Below are 8,403 nucleotides of genomic sequence, written 5' to 3'. Positions count from 1 at the left end.
GGGGCTATGACTTACTGCAGGGCCCCCCATCACAATAATGATATATATATATATATATATATATAGGGTACAACAGGGCTAAAGGCCCACCTTAAGAGAAAAAGTGCCATTCACTGTGCCTAAAATGTATAATTGCAGAAAAAATATATACGTTGTATTGAACATTAATGGAGCAACAGATTTTGTGTGAAAATAAATCATTCAAGTTGTTTATTTTGTTTAAAAATCGTATAAATGTATGAGGTGGCAAGAGGGGCACACTTTTTGTAACAACACGCTGAAAGCGTCAGCGAAACCCCAAGAATTCACAACATTTTCTAGAATAGTGCTCTCATTATTACGTTATGTATATGACAGTCATAGTTATTAATGTTCTGCATTTCTGTTTTGAGTTGGGCGTGCTAAAGATCAGTACAATGTAGCACTTTGATAGCAGGTTTTTAATCAACGGGATTTAACTCATCAGATTTATTTCCTGAAGGATACACTTCATTATTTATACTAGTACACAACCTTATAATTACGACTTATATCGGCACAAAATGCCTCAAAGTGAACGTGTCTGTGCTGCTCTGATTGTGTAACTCCTGTTGTGGACACGTTCTTCACACAACAACGTGTAGAAACACACAACTAGACTAAACGTTAATAATTCACAGTGTTTTATTATAATAGTGTTCTCACTATAATGTTATATGTATTTGACAGCCCCAGTCATACTTATTAATATTCTGCATTGCTGTTTGAGCTGCTCGTGCTGCGCGCTGAAGAGATAATCACCGTAGAAGGCCTACCGTGCAGCGCTTTACTCCGCCAAATGCATCTTATATGAGATAAACAATATATACACGATATATATAAAAACGAAATATTGCAACTTACAGTTCCACAAAAGGCTGTGAGTGGCTGCACAAGCGAACTTGACTGCTAGTCATGAAGATATAACTCTGTGGACGCATTCTTGCGAATACCGTTAGAATATCGTTACATTTGAATATCGTTACATGTAAAAATGTGAATTTCAGTAATTACATTTATATTATAAAATTATTACTAACAATTGTTTGAAAATAATTTAAATTATATTTGAATAATAAAGCATATGTGACCCGTGCTGGCAAAATGAGTCGGAATGCGCACGGGCTAATTTTGCGCTACAGGCAAAAAAAAAAAGTGGAAATTGTCGATTTTGGTTGAATTTCAGGTTTTCACAAAAAGGAGTTCATTAAGCCCTCATCTAGCGATCCTAATGCTCCAAATAGTAATTAAACATTTAAAAGTATCTTTATTTGTACGTTTTCTGAGAAGAGTAGCTCACTTCTTGCGCTGATTGACATCCAAAGCGCCCGCATAAAGACAACACAGATGGCGCTCTATCCCAATACACGTATAGCCTACACAGATTTACAGTAGGCTAAATATATACGTATTCATGCAAACATAATCTGTTATATCTTAAGTGAACGTTTGGGGAACTTGGGGAAAAACATTGGATGTGTAACATTATATTAGATCCGTGCATTACACTATGTTTTAATATAGGCTGTCTGTTGCATGAATGCTAATCAAACGATAAAAGAGGGAATCGCTCGCTGCTTTATATTGAACTGCTTTTGTAGTTTTAATAATCAATTTATTTGTAATGAACACTTAAATGATTTTTACATTTTACTTTTTGTTTTTCTTACTTGAATGCTTATGTTTAGATGTAAAATGAAAAAAGTAATACACTGTAGGCCTACACTTGTTTCTTTCTTATATTTGTTCTTTTTTTTTTTTTTTTGCATCGGTTCTTATTTATAGCGACAAAGATAAAATAAAAAAATAGCTATATTGTGATTATTAATCTAGTAATGATTATTAAGAAAAGAAGTGGGAGAAAAGATACAATGTTGCTGGGTGATTTTGCTTTGGAACCTTCAGAAAACTTTAAATCAGTTTTTCTCTCAGTTTACTTTGCTGACTCTGTCGACTTCAAACAGGTGTAGCTCAATCATTTTTCGTCAGATTCCAGCAAATCATACATCATTTTGAAGGTCTTTTAATTAAAATTTTGAAAAACAATTTTGCCAGCACAGGTCACATATCAAGCTCCCTTGCCTCAGTTAATTTTTGTATGTTTTAAATGTCTTGAGCAGTCTGGAATTGGCATTTCAATTAACTTTTCTATGTACAAATGGTCAGTTATACTTGTGTGGATCAGAGTTGATGTTAATTTTTAAGTTAATTTCATAAAGATTCCTTTGAGGAGAGTTATTGAGTAGTCATCAGCTTGAATGAGCTGTTCTTTGTCTTTGAAAGTGCTCTGTGCTTCAGTAACCACATCTTGCATATTAACATTTCTCGCTCACATTAAAAACCCTTCATTACAGCGTCTTCAGTTCTTGCAAATCACAGGCACATGAGTCAGTCTGAAAGATCGCCCAAGGCTTGGCCGAAATTTGCATACTTCCTTAGATATCCGGCACTTGTGCCAGCTTAGTTGACCAGCTCTCATTATTTTTTATTTATTTATTTATTTTTGCTCAAGTCCTTAGATTTGCATATTAAAATGCCAGCAGTGCTTCAGGAAACCATCTATTGTGTGCATATCTTACCACCCGCCATCAACAGTTTGCTATTAACCTTGCATTTGTTTGTGTTTTCTGTGGCCTCCTCTGCCAGCCATATGGTATCACAGCTGCTGCTCTCCAGCCTGGCACAGAATGCTGAAGAGACAATATTACCAGTGAACATCCAAAGTCAATCATCCCTAAATGGCCCTATCATGGGTCCATCCCCAAAAGCATATTTTTGGCAGATGCTTCAAAATGGATGCTCTCTTTACTGCACATTCAGATATGATTTGTTGACCTGCAGAAGCCAAATTGCCTTGGCACATGCCGTGGCTTGCAAAATTGGCCATTTTTATGGATAGAGATGTTGTTTGGGAACATTTTTTGGTAAACTAGAAAATGTTGTGAGCCAGCTGGAATTGTTGTTTGGTAAATAAGATAAGTGGATAACTGTGGATAACTACTACTTTGTGTACTCTATACGTCAGGCATAGCCAACCACCTTGCTCCTGGAGAGCTACAGCATGCCTATATGTAGAATGCTCCCACATCTGACTGTCAGGGTTTCCGTGGGTCCTTAAAAAGTCTTAAATTTAGTTATATTAAATTTTAAGGCCATAACAAGTCTTAAATGGTACAAGAAAGTCTTAATTATGATTTCAAGAGGTCTTAAATTTGCGGACAGATAGCCATATGGATGCGATATGGCTGAATGTGACGATTAAACTTCAAAAGGCTATGATTTCATTAAATAAACATGAACGCTGCACGTTTCAAAGTCAGGTGCTGCGCTGCTTTGTGTACTGCCGTTAACGGAGAAACCGCTACATTTCTGGCATCCCAAAAGCACCACCTGCTGGCAGAGAATGAATTTGCATTTTCTATAAGTCCTTCTGCTGGTTTGCGAAAATCAACATATGTTTTTACGCTGCAAACAGGCTGATGTAAATGTGAGCTGGTGGATTGACAAAAAGGTAATGCGTTATAAATATGTAAATAATTAAGACACTAAGATGTATTTATATGTTATAAAGTTAATATAATTGATTGATAACAATTGTTTAAATTAATATAATAATTGATTCTTTGGAGGTAAAAATGTATTCTCATTTCCCTAGATCACAAAAATCGTATTACCGTGGTCTGGAAAAAATATTGAATAATATTAAAATAATAATAGAATAATATTTTTATGAGTAGTGAAATACTTAATACACAATGTTGGTGTTTGTTTTGCTACCCTTTTAATAATAAATGCTGATTTTCCAGACAGGATGTTCAGACAGGTGTCCAGATTCTCATTATGCGTGATTTTGGACCAAAAACTCCAGCTTTTGTAGTTTGGTGCTAATACAAACTAGATAGTAAAACATCCGGAGGCATGACTAAAGTACATTGTTACACTCAACTTTCAAACTACCATTGCTGAATACCTTGTTGTCTTGCCAAGTTATGACTCTTGGTGTCTACAGTGGGTGTCCTTGGATTTTGTTTGTTGTTTTTCATCATTGGCCCATTGACATTTACAAATCTTCACCTGGATCCTGCGGATACTGCATTTCTACCCTCTCTGAGCCCCCAGAGCTCTCCACCTGTGATTTTGATGGACAGCTCGGAATCAGCGGACTGTCGAAGGCAGTCATGCCCTGAACTTAAGAGCCCTTTGCGGTGGTCTTTGTGATGAACCCTCATCAGTCAGAGGCTGAGTGGACGTATCTCACTCAGGGGAGAGCAAGGCTGCTCTCGAGACCGGGCCCTTGAATGAACCCAGAAAACACATGGCCGCTGGTGTGTTCCTGAGATTCCCGTACTAGAGAGCATGGAAACTGACACAATATCGCCCATGCTGCTATTCAGTCAGAAAATGATGTTTCTTGTGATTGACTGTAAGATGGAATGAAACTCATTTTGGTAGCATTCCCTTGAATTTCCCTTGACAACCTGTTATCACATTTTTATCTGAATACAAACGTTTTTTTGCCTGCATCTTCATCGCACAACTTGTTGTTTTGGTAGGACTGTATAATACAGCTAATGTTCAGGGATTTTAAAACACTTGTAGGAGAAGCCCAAGCTTGATTAGTTTTCCCTTATCCTGGTATGATGGGTCGAAATGTTTTTGTGTTATTCAGGGCCTGGGAGTGGAAAGCAAGAATCTGTATCCCTTCCTCCTACCTGTTATCCAGCTCAGCACAGATGTTTCTCAGCCCCCTCATGTTTACCTGCTGGAAGACGGTCTGGAGCTGTGGTAAGTCTCCAAGAATGTTTCTGAGCCAAAGGTTTAACCTAGGACAAAAGTTTCAACCCAATCCCTAGGTCCTTATGCCTTTTGTACAATTCCAGTCAAAAGTATTTGCATACCTGACTGACTTAATAGGCTTAAAGGTTTATGCTTTAATGGTTGAAATGGGTTTTGTAGACAAATATGAATTGTGGTGTAATGAATATCTTTTCAGAACAGTTTTTTTGGACTGTATAGTGAAAAGAATTGAGGTCAACAAGTGTTAGTGTACATTTAATAATAGTCTTCAATAAGCTTACCTAGTTAGAAAATGAAAATCTGCAGGGCTGTGACGTTTTCGATGTGGTAACTTCTTCCAAATGTCCATTTCTGTTATTTCATAGTACAAAGATTTTGAGAACAACAAGACTGGCTTGTGTTGTTTTTGGTTTTGAATTTTTTTTTTTTTTTTACTATCATGCTGCCTACTTTACTGCCTAATTTTACTTTATTTATAAATATTTATAACTATTATAATTTATAACTATTTGTGAAGTGCCGTGTGCAGAAGCAGCACACACTCATTGTGCTTTTACACTTGATGTGTTTACAGTGCACAACTTATCCACGGCTTCTACAACAATTGATTCTCCATTTTATTGTTTTTAAAACCAAATGCTGTTAAAGTTATTGAAAGGCTTTTTTAGCATTGTGATTGTGCATTTTTAGTATTTTGCGACTGTGAAAGTAGCATTGTTCACAGTACAGTCAAAAATGTTTGACTGTAACATTAAAAAATGTTTTTAAAGAATTCTCTTCTGCTCACCAAGCCTGCATTTATTTGATCCAAAATACAGCAAAACCAGTAATATTGTGAAATATTTTTACTATTTAAAATAACTGCTTTCCATTTGAATATATTTTAAAATGTAATTTATTCCTGTGATCAAATCTAGATTTACTCCAGTATCATTACTCCAGTCTTCAGTGTCACATGATCCTTCAGAAATCATTCTAATATGCTGATTTGCTGTTTAAGAAACATTTCTATTATTATTATTATCAATATTTAAAACAGTTCAGTGCATTTTTCAGGATTCTTTGATGAATAGAAAGATCCAAAGATCAGCATTTATCCGAAATAAAAAGCTTTTGTAACTTTATACACTATACCATTCAAAAGTTTGGAGTCAGTATAATTTCTCTTTTTGGGGGGGGGAGTCTATTAATATAGAAATTAATACTTTTATTTAGCAAGGATGTCCCGATTCGATTTCGATTCGCAAGCTCTCGATTCGATTCTCGATTTTTTTATTACATTCAGTGAATATAGTTTTAATACAAATGCTATTGATATTTCTAAAAAATGAACAGTAAACATCAGTTTACAACATCAGTTTACAAATGGTGAATTAATAAAAAAAAATTAAGAACCACATGCCTGTATTTTAAACCTATTCTTTTTTTTGTATAGGGTCTTTTTTTTTTTAAAACAATAATAGGGCCCTATAAAATGTTCTTAATGTTGTTTTTATGGTAATCAGATGGCATAAAACATTAGTTGAATTTATCCTAATCAAATTAAAATTAAACCCTTTTATTTTTATAAACAGATGTGATTATTCCTTTAAAAATAAAGATTTATTCATATTTATTAGCAGTAGTAGCATTGAGTCTTGATATGTATGGCCATGATAAGCGCTGAATGAATGACAGGCTTTCTGTTGTAACATCGCGCAAGGTAAATAAGGGTGGCATCTAGTGGAGAAGACTAATGATAAGATTCACCTTAATCAGATCTTGTTTTAAATTTGTACTGAAATAAATACCGGAAAAGATCGATTCGCGGCTTTTGAGAATCGATATCGAATCGACGTCATTTAAAAAAACGATTAATCGAAAAATATATTTTTTTTCCCAGCCCTACTTTAAATTGATCAAAAGTGATGATAAAGATTTATAATTTTACAAAATATTTCTATTTCAGATAAATGCTGTTCTTCTGAACTTTCTATTCATCAAAGAAACCTGAAAAAAATAAACTCTGCTGTTTTCAACATAATAATAATAATAATAATGAATGTTTTTTGAGCAGCAAATCATAATATTATAATTATTTCTAAAGGATCATGTGACTGGAGTAATGATGCTAAAAATTCAGCTTTGAAATCACAGGAATAAATTACATTTAAAATGTATTCAAATAGAAAGCAGTTATTTTAAATAGTAAAACTATTTTAAAAAAAATCTGTTTTTGCTGTACTTTAGATCAAATAAATGCAGGCTTGGTGAGCAGAAGAGATTTCTTTAAAAAACATTAAAAACCTTACTGTTCAAAAACGTTTGAATGGTAGTGTATATCGATTTTTATGTAGATTTTAAGAGGCTCAAGTAAGTGGCATTTAATGTTTAAAATAGTACTTCTCTAAGCATGATTGTCACATTTTAAATTAAAAATACATACGGCATACGTGTAATACTTTACATACTACAAATTAGGGCTGTCAAAATGGCTGAAAAACTAAATTCGAATTTTGTACTTAAATATTATCAAAATTCAAATTATATTCGAATTTAAAATGCATAATTTCAGTTAGGGTGAAGAAAAGCTTTAGGCTTCTCTCCTGAGGCCACAAGAGGGCGCATTATTCAAAGCATAAGATAACATGACTATCTGCGAAAAAAAGTGCATAATGTTTCTAAACCAATTATAATTAAGTTGCTTAAACAACTATAAACAAAACAGTATCATGTATGTTTCCATAGTTTAATACAAAGGGCGGAAAGCCAATCACACAGAGTACATTTTTCATTTAAAACCATGAGATGCAGTGGGATGGGGAAAACCCCGCCATAAAGTCTCAATATATGTTTTTTTTTCAAAGTTAAACTTGCATTAATCACTTTTTTTTCGCAGATAGTCATGTTATCTTATGCTTTGAATGATGCGCCCTCTTGTGGCCTCAGGAGAGAAGCCTAAAGCTTTTCTTCACCGTAACTGAAATTATGCATTTTAAATTCGAATATAATTCGATAATTTTGATAATATTTAAGTACAAAATTCGAATTTAGTTTTTCAGCCATTTTGACAGCCCTACAGTATAGTGTGTATACGCAAGATTACAGTCTAATCTCTAATTGTCATACCACTCGAATTTCATATTAAGAAATTCTTTTAACCCAAAAAGCAAATGATGCTCCCTTCGAACTGGTTGTCTTTAAAATACAAATCTTGTATAATCCCAGGCTATCTGTAATCAGAAGCACATTTAAAACTGGAATATAATTTAATTTCATTCACATGTGTTTCATAAACACATAATCCATTCTGGATTACAATCCGCCATCAGAATGATAAATTTAATTATTCCAGCTGCTGTGAGAAAAGGCTATAAACGATCCTCCACCTGCAGGATCCTCAGTCACATGCGATAGCCTAGCTAGTAACCGGGACAACTTCTTTATGTTTACAGAAGTGACGTAATGACGCAGCGGCATGCTCGAATTTCCCGCGAAAACCTACCCGTACCACTCAAATTAGAAAACATTATTATAAAATAACCGTTGTGAAACAGGCTAAAGTAAGGCGATAATTTTGAACACTGGCTAATTATGCACTTGCTCAAA

General features: G+C 34.3%; 1 pseudogene; it reads left to right on the top strand.

Moving 5' to 3' along the window:
• LOC107739001 (importin-11-like) overlaps nucleotides 1-8,403 on the top strand; it is a 139,894-nt pseudogene that overhangs the window by 79,101 nt on the left and 52,390 nt on the right.

The sequence above is a fragment of the Sinocyclocheilus rhinocerous genome, unplaced genomic scaffold (genome assembly GCF_001515625.1).
Source record: "Sinocyclocheilus rhinocerous isolate Xijiao unplaced genomic scaffold, SAMN03320098_v1.1 scaffold1486, whole genome shotgun sequence".
Lineage (NCBI taxonomy): Eukaryota > Metazoa > Chordata > Actinopteri > Cypriniformes > Cyprinidae > Sinocyclocheilus > Sinocyclocheilus rhinocerous.
Note: the sequence above shows the minus strand (reverse complement) of the source record. Positions and strands in the feature narration are given on the sequence as shown.